Source organism: Gorilla gorilla, chromosome 7 (genome assembly GCF_029281585.2).
Source record: "Gorilla gorilla gorilla isolate KB3781 chromosome 7, NHGRI_mGorGor1-v2.1_pri, whole genome shotgun sequence".
In the NCBI taxonomy this organism is placed as follows: Eukaryota; Metazoa; Chordata; class Mammalia; order Primates; family Hominidae; genus Gorilla; species Gorilla gorilla.
The window spans coordinates 72,389,692-72,402,248 of NC_073231.2; the positions used below are offsets into that span (position 1 = coordinate 72,389,692).

The window sequence follows — 12,557 nt, forward strand, 5'->3', positions numbered from 1 at the left end:
ACGGGACCACAGACCATTCTCCAGACCACTACGCCTATCAAGGATGCCATCTTTGCTTCATTTTTCCGTTGTGGTAAAATATACATAACATAAAACTTACCCTCTTAACCATTGTTAAGTGTGCAGTCCAGTAGTGCCAAGCATATGCAAAGCGTTGGGCCACCATCACCACCAGCCATCTCCAGAACTCATTTCATTTTGCAAAACTGAAACTCTGTATCCATTAAACAATAACTCCCCTTTTCCTTTCTTCTCTGCCCTGGGCACCCACCATTCTATTTTCTGCCTCTATGAGTTTGGCTATTCTTGGTACCTCCTGGAAGTGGAATTATGCAGTATTTGTCCTTATGACTGGCTTATTTCACTTAGCATATATCCTCACAGTTCATCCAAGTTGTAGCACGCGTCAGCATTTCCTTCCTTTTCAAGGCTGAGTCATATTCCCCTGTATGTACATGCCGCATTTTCTTCATCCATTCATCTGTCGATGGACATGTAGGCTGTTTCCACCTTCTGGCTATCATGAGTAGTGATGCTATGCACATGGGTGCGCACATACCTCTTTGAGATCCTGCTTTCATTTCTTTTGGGTCCATGTCAGAAATGGACTTGCTGGATCACAGGCTAATTCTATTTTTAATTTCTAAGGAACCTCCCTACTCTTTTCTACAGCAGCTATGCCATTTTACATTTGCACCGTGTGCAGGGTTTCCAATTTTTCCACATCCTCTCCACTGCTTGTTATAAGGATTAGACTTTTGAAGAGAAAAGCCCTGCTGGATTTTTAAACATCCGCTGTGGATGAGGGAGTTCCTCATACTCCTTAGTTCTCAGCACATTGTCATCAACGGCTGATGCAAGGACCCTTTTGCTGAGATTTTTAAATTCCATTGTGTCCCATATACCACTCTCATTCCCTTCCCCTTCAAAGGCAGTGTCTTTATGATGCATTTCTTCTTACTTGAATGCGTTCTTACAAAGTGTGTTTTATGATCTTGTGTGCATGTATTTTTGATTGATGTAAATGATTGTGTATTTCATCTTGTTTGTTGCCTATTTTTTTTAGCCAAGTGCTATGTTTTTAAGACTGTCCCAGTCTCTATGTGCACACCGAGTCCTTCACAGGACACATTTTCCATGGTCTGAGCACACCATTTTCCACTCATCCAGGCCTCAGAGACCAGCATCCAGGATGCCCCAAGTCCACATCCCCAACAGAACACCGTGATGAACATCCTCACACACATCACCTCCAGGACCTGCCTGAGGATGTCCACAGAGCCCACTGCTGAGTCCCAGGTGGTCTTGCATTTAATTTGGTTAATGGACCAGGTCCCTCTGCACAGCCACCAGCAGCACACAAGAACTCCCACCAGCAATCCCACAAGGAGGAAGCTGGGTTGGGGGTAAGCCTGATGGAAAGCTGAGCTTGCAAACCAGATTAGAATTTAGACTTTGGCTTCTAAAGAGTAGAGCCATTGAGGATTTTTAACCAACTCCATAAACAAGGTAAATAATAGCACCTTTTATATTCCAAGTAATCCTTAGGCAAGGCCTTTCTTCGTGTCACTCTCCTACACAGGCTACTGCTGATGACTGTGATTCTCACAAAAGGGCAACACTCTGAGATGGGGGCTCTGCCCCAAACTCCCACTACACCCATTCACACTTGGCCATTCATGCCACCTTTTAAACATGTATGTCAAAAGCAATTTTCTAATAAGAATCAAGAGTAGAGGCAGGGATTAGAGCTAGCCATACTGGGGTGACATTGCAGTTCATGTAGTGTCAACCATGCCCACATAACTGAGTGTACACCTAAAACCATAGGATGAGTGAGAACTTAACCGAGGATGAAGACAGGGTCAGTGAAGAGGATGAGGGGTGCGTTCCAGAAGTGGTAAAGTCTCCTCAGCTAGACACTAGAGTCAAGAGCCACCATAAAACAGGAGGTTAGAGGGCCTGCACAGAACATAAAAGGGGGCCTTGCAGGGCAGGGGACACAGCCACACAATGGAGATGCCCAAGACAGTGGGACCCACCTGGGCCACACAGCATGAGGATTAGGAGCAAAAAAACTTATCAGGTAGGAGTCTGGATCCTTCACTTACTCACCTGGCTCTCTACGCCTCGGGTTCTTTGTCTCTAAAATGAAGACAGCAATCGTCTGTTTCTTCTCTTCTGAGGATACGTAAGCTCCTTGTGCCAGGCACGGCTCCAGGTGTGAGGAGGTTCAGTAGTGAGCAACCCAGACCAGGTTTCCATCATAAGGAAGCCTGCACCCAAGACAGGGGAGACAGCAATAACAATTAAAAAGTACGAAAACATTGTTAGGCCCCCACATCTCAGCTATGGCAGTCCAGATGTTCGCTGGGCCTCTCTGCGCCTTACGATCTAGGTAATATTGTGTCCTACCTCTATCCTATGTCCTGTGGAAGGAAGCCAGTGGTCTCCCAAGACTTTCTGAAAATACATCCCCTGGAACTTCTCAAGGTCATTCTGTCTCCTTCCTGCCTGCCCTGAATTCTTCTTCTCTACTTAATACACTGGTCAAATATTTCCTTGATTCATACACACATGCACACATACACACATACACACATGGCAGTGACAGATTTCACTGAGAACCTTGGAGCTATGGTGGGGCTTATAGAGAGTCAAGGCCAGACTTTTCCTTTGCATCACGTTTGCAGTATTCCTTTTGCCACTGGCTATGTTGCTCAGTCCTTTCCATTCTGTGTCCTCTAGTTCTCTCCTTTCTATTTTCCTTCAACCCTTATGGAGGTGATATTGCTACCCCAATGGGTCCAGAAGGTGTGAACCCCCTCCCTGCAGGGGGTGTGGAGGGCAGAGCATGGAGCCAAAACGGATTATTCTCAAGCCTTGCCTGGTTTTGGACTTGCCTGGGACCCTTCACCCCTCTTTCTTCCCTATTTCTTCCTTTTGGAATGGGATTGTCTGTCCTAGGCCTATCCCGCCATTGCACATTGGAAGCACATAACTTGTCTGGTTTCATGGGCTCCCAGCTGGAGGGAAATCAGCCTCAGGAGCCATCGTACCTGTAATCTCACCCACGTCTGATATTTAGATGAGACTTTGGATTTAAACTTCAAAGTCAATGCTGGAATGAGTTAGGATGTTTGAGGTTGTGGGATGGAATTAATGTATTTTGCACTTGAGAACATGAAGATTGGGGGACTAGGAATGAAGTTTCATGGACTGAATGTGTCCCCCCAAAATTTATGTGTTGAAATCCTACCCTGCAGTGTGATGGTTCTAGGATGTGGGGCCTGTGGGTCATGAGGTCATGAGGATCAGTGCCCCTGGCTTCTGCCCGTCCCTCTAATGAAACATCCCACTGTTTGAGTAGAAGCCAGGGGCACAGATTCTCATGACCTTAGGGCCCCATTGGCCTCTGCACTGGACTTAACGGATGGCTGTTCTGTCCTCACCTCTCTTGGACCTCCCCACAGCTCTGACACTGTGACCACACCTTCCTTAAAATGCTCAACTCTCTTGCCTTTTACGTCCAAAGCAGACCTTCTTGCCAGTCACTCCCAGGCAGGGCCCCTGGAAGCTCAGGATCCTCCCCTCGCACATTAAACTTGGGGCACTTCTAGGATTGGCCTGGAGTCGCCTTTCTTTCCCCACTCTGGTGTGCCAAGGGTCAGCACACCTTGTCTATGGGGGTCAAATGGCCAATCTTAAAGGGCCTTCTTGCAGCTGCCCACAATGGCAGCCTCAGACAGCCAATGTGCAAGCAAAGGAGAGTTCCAATAAAACTTTATTGACAAAAGCAGGCAGCATTTGCTGAGCATAGCTCCATACCTTCTTTGAGTACAGATCCATTCCCAAGGCTTCAAAATGACTCAGATTTATAGTTTCCACTCAGGTTTCTCCTCTGAGCTGCGGACCAATCCTTGCCTCCTTGGACACAGCTTCGCCAGGCTAACCTCGCAGCCTCCCACTGCCCACGCGGCTGTGTTGTGTGTTCCATCTCAGTAACGAGGCAGCCATCCTGGCAGGGAAGCCAGACGCCCGGGCTAGCCTGAACCCGTGGCCGGCGCCCCTGTGTTCAACTCCAGTGTGGATGTGCCCATTTACTCGCTAAGAGTTGCAGGAGGTTTGCTCTCCGCTCCAGCCTCACAGCACTTCCCACGTGGCGTCACGTGCCCCCGAAGGCAGCGCAGCCCACACAGCTGCAGAACCTAAGGGCATGCGCCAGCTTCCCTGCAAAACGCACGGTCCCTGGGTCTCAGAGCAGACTCCGACCAGCAGGGCATGTCCCTCCTCCTCCTCCTGGCTCCACCTCAGACCAGGCTCCAGCACCCCCATCTACCTACAGCGTCCTGTTCTCCCCGCTTTACTGAATTTCTTCTCATCTTTCAAATCTCAAGTCAGATTTATTAAATTCCCCTTCATATGCTCTGAATATACCACACATCTCTTCTTCCATTGTATATTTATTGTTTTGATCATGGGTCAACAAACTACAGCCTGCAGTCTAAAGCCACCCTCCATCCCTTTCTGAAAATAAAATTTTGTTGGAGCTCAGCCTCTCCTGCACTTACATGTGGTACAGATGCTTTTGCACCCCCATGCAACGCAGAGCTGGGCGGTTACCACAGGGACCAGGAAGCCCACCAAGTCTCAAGTCTCTACTGTCTGGCCCTCCACAGAAAACATGCGCCAGTCCCTGGTTTTGCTGATTTGATAAGTCTGTCTGCCACACTGGACAGCAACCCAAGGAGGCTGGAGACCATACATGTCCTTCACTGCAAGAGCTTCACCACTGGCGGCAGGGCCTGAGCTCAGCACTGGCTGGCTGGATGCAGAATCAGATCCGCCACATCACCAGATCACACGTCCCACCCTTGGCTGTCTCCTAAGCAAAGACAGTCATGATGCCAGGACCCAAAACGATCACTTCACACTCTTTTTCTCCCTAGCCTCTCTAGTAATGCCCATTCACTCTGCTGGCCGTGATAGTTGAGGTTCGTTGACAACCCAGTGCTCTTCTAAAGACGAAGGAGGCAGTAAATAAATTGTCTGAACACAGGGGCTTGTTATCCAAGTGTGAGTACAGCAATCACACATGAATAAAATATCACCTTTGCAGAATGGCCACACACACGGTCACACACACGGTGGCACAGCCTGTGAGGGCATCTGGGCATTTTGCCTCATTTTACAGTAGACAGAACTAGGCTCAGAGGGTGCTGCAATTGGAAAGAGTCTACTCTTATCTTCTGGCTGTGAAAGCTCTTTCCTTTTTAGCACAACAACGTTTCCAAAATGTGTGTTTATGAGGAAAAACGGGGCCCTTTGCTCAAATGTGATTGGAATGGGGGGCATACGCCATAGCCTTGGTGGAGGTTCTACAAGAAAGAAGCCTGCCTAACATGTCCAATGTGTTTGGCCTCAGTGCTTTTTCCCACCAAATACCCAGAACCCCTCTGCAGAGACTGGTGTTCTATACACTTGGAGAAACACATACCTTTAATAATCCAAGTCCATACCTATCGCTGTGTCCCTGAGGAGAAGATTTGTGGGGAGAGGTGTCTTGGGCTTCCTTCCTATACAATGCCTTCATCTCCCAAATCACCCCATTGACCCATTCTCTCAGCACAATTGAGTTAAACTCTTAAGAAACAAGCAATTTCATTATCGGAGCAAAGTAATTCCCCTATAATAGAAATGACAGAGATAATCCTTTTAAGTGATTTTTGATGTTTAAAAGAAGAGGTTGCCTACTTACATGCAAGTTAATATCAGACTACACCCTGGGTGATGCCCCATGAACACCTCCTTCACCCTCCACGTCCATAAACAGGAATCAGTTTTGCAACATCCTCCTGGGATGCTGCTGACAGCCTCCTCTGGGCTCTGCTGCACCTCAGTGAAACTCAGGTCATGACTCACACATGATATACTTTGTTCCTCACTCATTCATCTCTCATCCGTCTTTATATCACCCCCGCCTCCTGCCAGTGTTCAAAGAATGTTCATTGAATGAAACCGAAAGCCTTTGCATTCTTATCTCACAGATCACTGGCCAACAAATATTTCTCAGAAACCTCCTATGTGCTCAACCCCATGCTGGGCCGGAGTCCAGGAGCTCACAACCTAAAGGGGGAAATAGGGGAGACACGATGGTCCAGAGGGCACTATGAGGAATGTCATCTCATCACCGTTAATGAAAATGATAATTTTCTGGGAAATTGGGAGAGGTCTCACAGAGGAGACTGGAGCCCCTCATGGGGCCGGAGGAGCTCTGCTGGACATACCGAGGGCAGGGTGAGTAGGGCTGAAAGCAGGAAGGGTACTGGGAATAGCTTGTGGAGGGGTAGATAGGCCACCCTGGGATATCTGGACTTTGTCCTATGGGTAATGGAAGCCATGGAAGATTTTTAATCAAAGCAACGTGATTAAGTCTATGTTTAGGACAAAACCCAGTCTGGAGGAAGGACTGCAAGGGAGAAAGCCTCTTTTTATTTGAAAAGGCACTGGAGTGAGGCTGCAGTGTTCCTAAGCAAGGATTCTTGGGTATCCTATGAGACACATGCTGTCTAGGCAAAGCCAGAAGTGGGGGGTAAGGTGCTGCTGAACACGGAGAGGGTGCTATCACCTCTGAGACGGCAACCATTCCCAACAAAATGAGGCAGAGAGCTGGGGATCAAAAGGGACCTGCTCTTGCCCAGGCTTCATGTTCATCCTCCACAAGGAGTCAGGGCATGTGCCCGATGCTGGTGACGCTGGCAAGGTTATGGTGGTGACACTAGCAAGGTCATGGTGGTGATGCTGGCAAGGTCGCCGTGGGGCCCACAGCAGCAGGAGGGTGCCCATGGTGGGCGTCGTTGCCCCGCCCTCGTGGCTGGAGACAGGAGCCCTGCAGGATACTGGACAATACTGGGAAGGAAAAGGAGGGAATCCTCGACCTTGGGCCGGAGCCTGGCCACAGACCACTGAACCCGGAGTGTCTCGACAGTTCTCAAGTAGAAAAAATTCTTGGAAGCTGACGAGGCAGTGAGTGAAAACAAAAGATCCTATCTGGTAGGAAATAGGATAAAATGGAGAGAAATTTGTTTTGTTTGGGGAGATAAAATAAGCAACAGACCACTGAACTCAGGTCAAAAGAGCACAGCCGCCTGCCCCAGAACTGATGGCAGACAGAGAAGGAAGTGTGTTGGAGGTAGGTACAAAGAAGAAGCTATTTTGAGGAAAATCATCTTACACCCGGTATGGCTCCTCTCTGCTGGAAGGCGACATCCTTGTGAGTAGACCGACCAGATCCCTCATGATGAAAAACATCCCAGGCAATGCTGGCGCATGTGAGAGCTCTCTAGTTTCTTTGTGCAGATTCCTCCTGGAAAGCAAGCAGGGGCCTGAATGATGCACACTGGCCTCTTCCTGAGTGGATTCTCTCACCGAGTCAGTGCAGTTGCCGAGTTTCCACCTGTCTTTGTGCTGTGTGGACCCAGCTCTGGAGGTGAAAACCACAATCAGAGGGACCTCAGGTAGAAGGGCAGCCTCACCCCGGGACCTGAGCCATTTATAACACAGGTCAGCCTAATGGCTGCAAGGCCCTTGTGTTTGAAAAAAAACAAGCTGTAAGCCTGTGGGATTTCCATGTGCTTTGAAGTTGCTGTTTATACAAAACATTTTGCTAGCAGTAATTGACTGATGCTTCTTCAGTGTACTTCCCAATTGCCCAGAGAGCTTGGGAACGTGACTTCGAGAAGAGACGTATGGCCCCTGAATCTGGTTTGTGTCTAGGTAGTTTCAGAAGTGGTCTCCTCATTGGCTGTGTCCTTTCTCATTTCATCACACATGACCCTCTTCTGCATATGTCCACAGGGCTTTCCCAACAGGATCCATTACCATTGGGAGAGCCTTGAAAATTGAATGTTTCATTATTTGCTTCCTGGGTAGATATTGTTTCCAAAATGCAAAGCTGTCTTCACTCTGATAGAGGTGGTCTAGGCATGATCTTGGCCACTTTGAACATGAAGCCCAGTGGAGCATGCATAGTCTGACTTGTCACATAGGGGTGGACTCATGAGGCTGTCACATGAGGAAGTGATTGAGAGGATCAAAGCAATTATTCAAGCCAGTCTTGGCAAAAGACACAGGTATTACAACAAAGGGTCATTTGAGGCCCACAGAGAAAGGTCATTGTCATGGTAAGAGAGCTGGAAAGCTGCCCTGCCACTAATTAGCCATGTCTGAGCCCAACAGATTTTTTAAAATAATATATAATGGCTCTATTGAGATATAATTCATGTACCATACTATTCACTCATTTAAAATGCAGAATTTAATATATTCATAGAGGTGTCCGATCAGCACCACAATTAATTTTCAAATAGTTTCACCATACCTAAAGAAAACTCGGCCTGGTTTGGTGGTTCATGCCTGGCCTGTAACCCCAGCACTTTAGGAGGTCAAGATGCGCAGATCACTTGAGTCTAGGAGTTTGAAACCAGCCTGAGCAACATAGCAAAACCATGTCTTTACAAAAAATACAAAAAATTAGCCAGGCATGGTGATAGGCACCTGTAGTCCCAGCTACTCTGGAGACTGAGGTGAGAGGATCTCTTGAGACCAGGAGGCAGAGGTTGCAGTGAGCTGTGATCACACCACTGCATTCCAGCCTGGGCAACACAGAGAGACCCTGTCTCAAAAAAAAAAAAATGTTTTAAGAAAGAAAAACCTGTACCCATAAGCAGTCACTTCCTATTTACAACCAATCACCCCAACCCTAGGCAACCACTAATCTTCTTTCTGTCTGTAGATTCCAGGCATATTTTTAATATGCCTGAGCCTCAGTTTCCCCATATATAAAAGACAGGAAACTGGGATGTGTGGATGCTGGAGAAGCCCTCTGAAGCCTCTATTCCTTTAACACTCCTAAGACCTATTATCATGTAATATCCAATTTTTCATGTGATCTTGCAAAATCAGGCTATGGTGCTGGCCCTGGCTTGGATTATGTTATTCGATTAGTTGAAAGAGTGTAAGATTTGTTTGAGAGACCAAGGAGCACATCACATCCCATTTCACTGATAGTCACAGGCTCCACTCTGCCACAGACCTCCCTCTGGAGAGTGGAGCCCCTGCTTGGGAGCCTCAACACAGATCACAGAGCACAGTAACAGGATCGTTCACCAAGGCTCCAGGTGAACAGCACTGGTCACACTCTCTAAAGAAAAACAACAGACCCTCTTAGAGGCAGAACAGCACCTGTTCTGGGACACTTGGTCACCGTCCACTCCCAGCCTAAGGGAAGGCTCCAAGTGGAAGCAGTAGATTGGGAGGGGATTTTGTTAAATTATTTTAAAGTGAACAATTAGGTGGCATTTAGTACACACTGCACAACCACCACCTCTCTCTAGATCCAAAACATTTCCATTACTCCAAGGTAAAACCCCTTACCCATTAAGCAGTTTCTCCTTATTTCCCCCTCCTCTCAGCCTCTGAAAGTCACCAATGTGAGTTCTGTCTCTATGGATTTGTCTATTTCATATAAATGGGATTGTATATTATCATGTCTGTCTTCTTTCCCTTAGCATAATGTTTTCAAGGTGCATCCACATTGTATCATGTAGCTGTATTTTATTACTTTTTGTGGTTGAATAATATTTCATTGTATAAATATGTCACAATTTGTTTGTCCATTCTTCTGTTGGTAGGCGGACTTGGGTGGTTTCCACCTTTTGGCTTATGTGAATAATGCTACTATGAAAATGCATGTTACAGGTACTTGTTTCTGTACCTGTTTTCAATTCTTTGGGGTATATACTTAGAAGTTAAATTGTGGGGTCATACATTAATTCTATGTTTAACTTTTTAAGAACCACCACACTGTTTTCCACAGAGGTTGAATCATTTTACATCCCCACCAGCAAAGCACAAGGGTTCTAATTTTTCCACATCCTTGTCAACACTTTTATTTTCCATTTTTTAATTATCACCATTGTAATGGGTATGAAATGGTAACTCATTGTAGTTTTGATTTTCATTTCTCTATTGACTAATGACATTGAGCATCTTTTCTGGTGTTTGTTGGCCATTTATGTATCTCCTTTGCAGAAACTCTTTTGCCCATTTTTCAATTGAATTATCTTTTGTTGTTGAGTTGTAAGAGTTCTTTATGTATCCTGGATACCAGATGCCTGTCAGATGTATGATTTCCAAATATTTCTCCTATTTCATAGGTTGTCTTTTCACATCAAAGGATAATGTCCTTTGATGCACATTTTTTAAATACATATAAAGCCCAGTTTATCTAGTTTTTCTTTTTTGTACATGCTTTCTGTGTCATATCTAAAAATCCATTGTCAAATCTAAGATCATGAAGCTGTATCCCTATGTATCCTTCTAGGAATTTTATGAGTTTAGTTCTTATATTCAGGCCATTGATCCATTTTGAGTTAATTTTGTATATGATGTGAAGAAGGGGTCCAACTTCATTCTTTTGCATGTGGATAGCCAGTTGACCTAGCACCACTTGTTAAAGAGACTATTCTTTCCCCATTGAAAGCCTTGACACCCTTGTTAAAACTCGATTGACCACAAATGGTTTGTTTCTGGGCTCCCAATTCTATTTCCTTGATCGATAAGTCTATCCTTATGCAAGTACCACATTGTTTTGGTTACTGTAGTTTGTAGCACTTTTCAAATGGGGATGTGTGAGTTCTCCAACTTTGCTCTTCTTTTTCAGGATTGCTTTGGCTATTTGGGGCTCACTGAAAATCCATACGAATTTGAGGGTCAACTTCTCCATTTCTTCACAAATGTTATTAAAATCTTAATAGTGATTGCATTTAATCTGTAGTTTTCTTTGGGTAGAATTGATGTCTTAACAATATTGTCTTCCAGCCCACAAATACGGGTTTCTTTTCCACTTATTTAGACCTTCTCTTTAATTTCTTTCAGCAATGTTTTGTAGTTTTCAGTGTACAAGTCTTTCACTTACTTGGTTAAATTTATTCCTAGGTATTTTACCTTTTGGATGCTATTGTAAATGGATTTTTTAAATTTCCTTTTTGTATTTTTCATTGGGGGTATACAGAAACACAACTGCTTTTTGTGTGTTAATTTTATACCCTGCAAATTTGTTGAATTCACTTATTAGATCTAGTAGCTTTCTTAAGAATTCTTTGGTATTTTCTACATATAGAATGTATACGTAGAAAATACATGTGTATGTATATGTAGAAAATACCTCTCTGTGAAAATAGAGAGAGCTTTCCTTTTCCAATGTGGACATCTTTTTTTCTTGCTTGATTGCTGTGCCTAGAATTGTCAATACAATATTGAATAACAATGGTGAAAGTGGGCATCCTTGTGTTGTTCTTGAGTGGGAAAGTTTTCCGTCTTTCACTATTGATGTGATGTTATCTGTGGGTGTTTCATAAATGCTCTTTATATCATTGAGGAAATTTCTTTATATTCCTACTTTAATGAGAATTTTTATTATGAAGGGTATTAGGTTGTGTCACATGCATTTTCTGCATCAGTTGTGACAATATTATGCATTTTCCCCTTTGTTCTAATTATGTGGTATAGTTCATTGATTGATTTTACTATGTTGAACTACTTTTGCATTTTTGGAATAGATCCCACTTGATCATGGTGTATAATCCTTTTAGTATGCTGTTAGATTCAGTTTACTTGTATTTTGTTTAGGATATCTGCATTTCTGTTCAAAAGGGACATTGGTCTGTACTTTTCTTGTGATGTTTTTATCTGGGTTTGGTATAAGAAATATGCTAGCATCATAGAATCAGTTAATAAATGTTTCCTGTCTCATATTTTAGAGGAGTTTGAGAAAGATTGGTGTTCTTCTTTAAATGCTTGCTAAAATTTACCGATAAACCCATCTGACCCTGGACTTTTCTTTGGTGGAAAATTTTCCTACTACTGATTCAATTGTTGTACTCGTTTATAGGTATCTCAAGATTTTCTATTTCTTCTTGAATCAGTTTTGATTATTTGTATGTTTCTAGGAATTTGTTCAATTCACTTAGGTCATCTAATTGGTTGGCATACAATTATTCATAGTATGCTCTTATAATCCTTTTTATTTCTGCAAGATCAGTAGTAAAGTCCCCATTTTCATTTCTAATTTTAGTTATTTGTATCTTCTCCTTTTTTGTACATCTAGCTATTAGTTTGCCAATTTTGTTGATCTTTTCAAAGAACCAACTCTTGGTGTCATTAAGTCTTTCTGTTGGTTTCTATTGTCTGTTTTATTTGGTTTGGATCCAATCTTTACTGTATCATTTTTCTGGCTAGCCTTGGGTTTAGTCTGCTCTTCTTTTTCTAGTACCTTTAAGTATAAAGTCAGGTTATTGATTTTATATCTTTCTTCTTTTTTAATGTATGCATTCAGGATTATATATTTCCCTCTGATCTTTACTGCATACTACAAGTTTTTGTATGTTACAGTCTCACTTTTATTCATCTCAAAGTATCTTTTAATTTCCCTTATGATTTGTTCTTTGACCCCCTGGTTGTTTAAGACCATGCTTAATTTCCACATATTTGTGAAT

At 44.0% G+C, this 12,557-nt stretch overlaps 1 long non-coding RNA gene across 1 annotated transcript in view; it reads right to left on the bottom strand.

Annotated features, from left to right (window-relative positions):
• The window catches only part of LOC101126439 (uncharacterized), a 95,233-nt gene that overhangs the window by 48,902 nt on the left and 33,774 nt on the right, over positions 1–12,557 (bottom strand). Inside the window, exon 2 of the long non-coding RNA XR_010134990.1 lies at positions 2,116–2,276. This is a non-coding gene — a long non-coding RNA (uncharacterized lncRNA). The remainder of the gene's footprint in view (positions 1–2,115; positions 2,277–12,557) is intronic.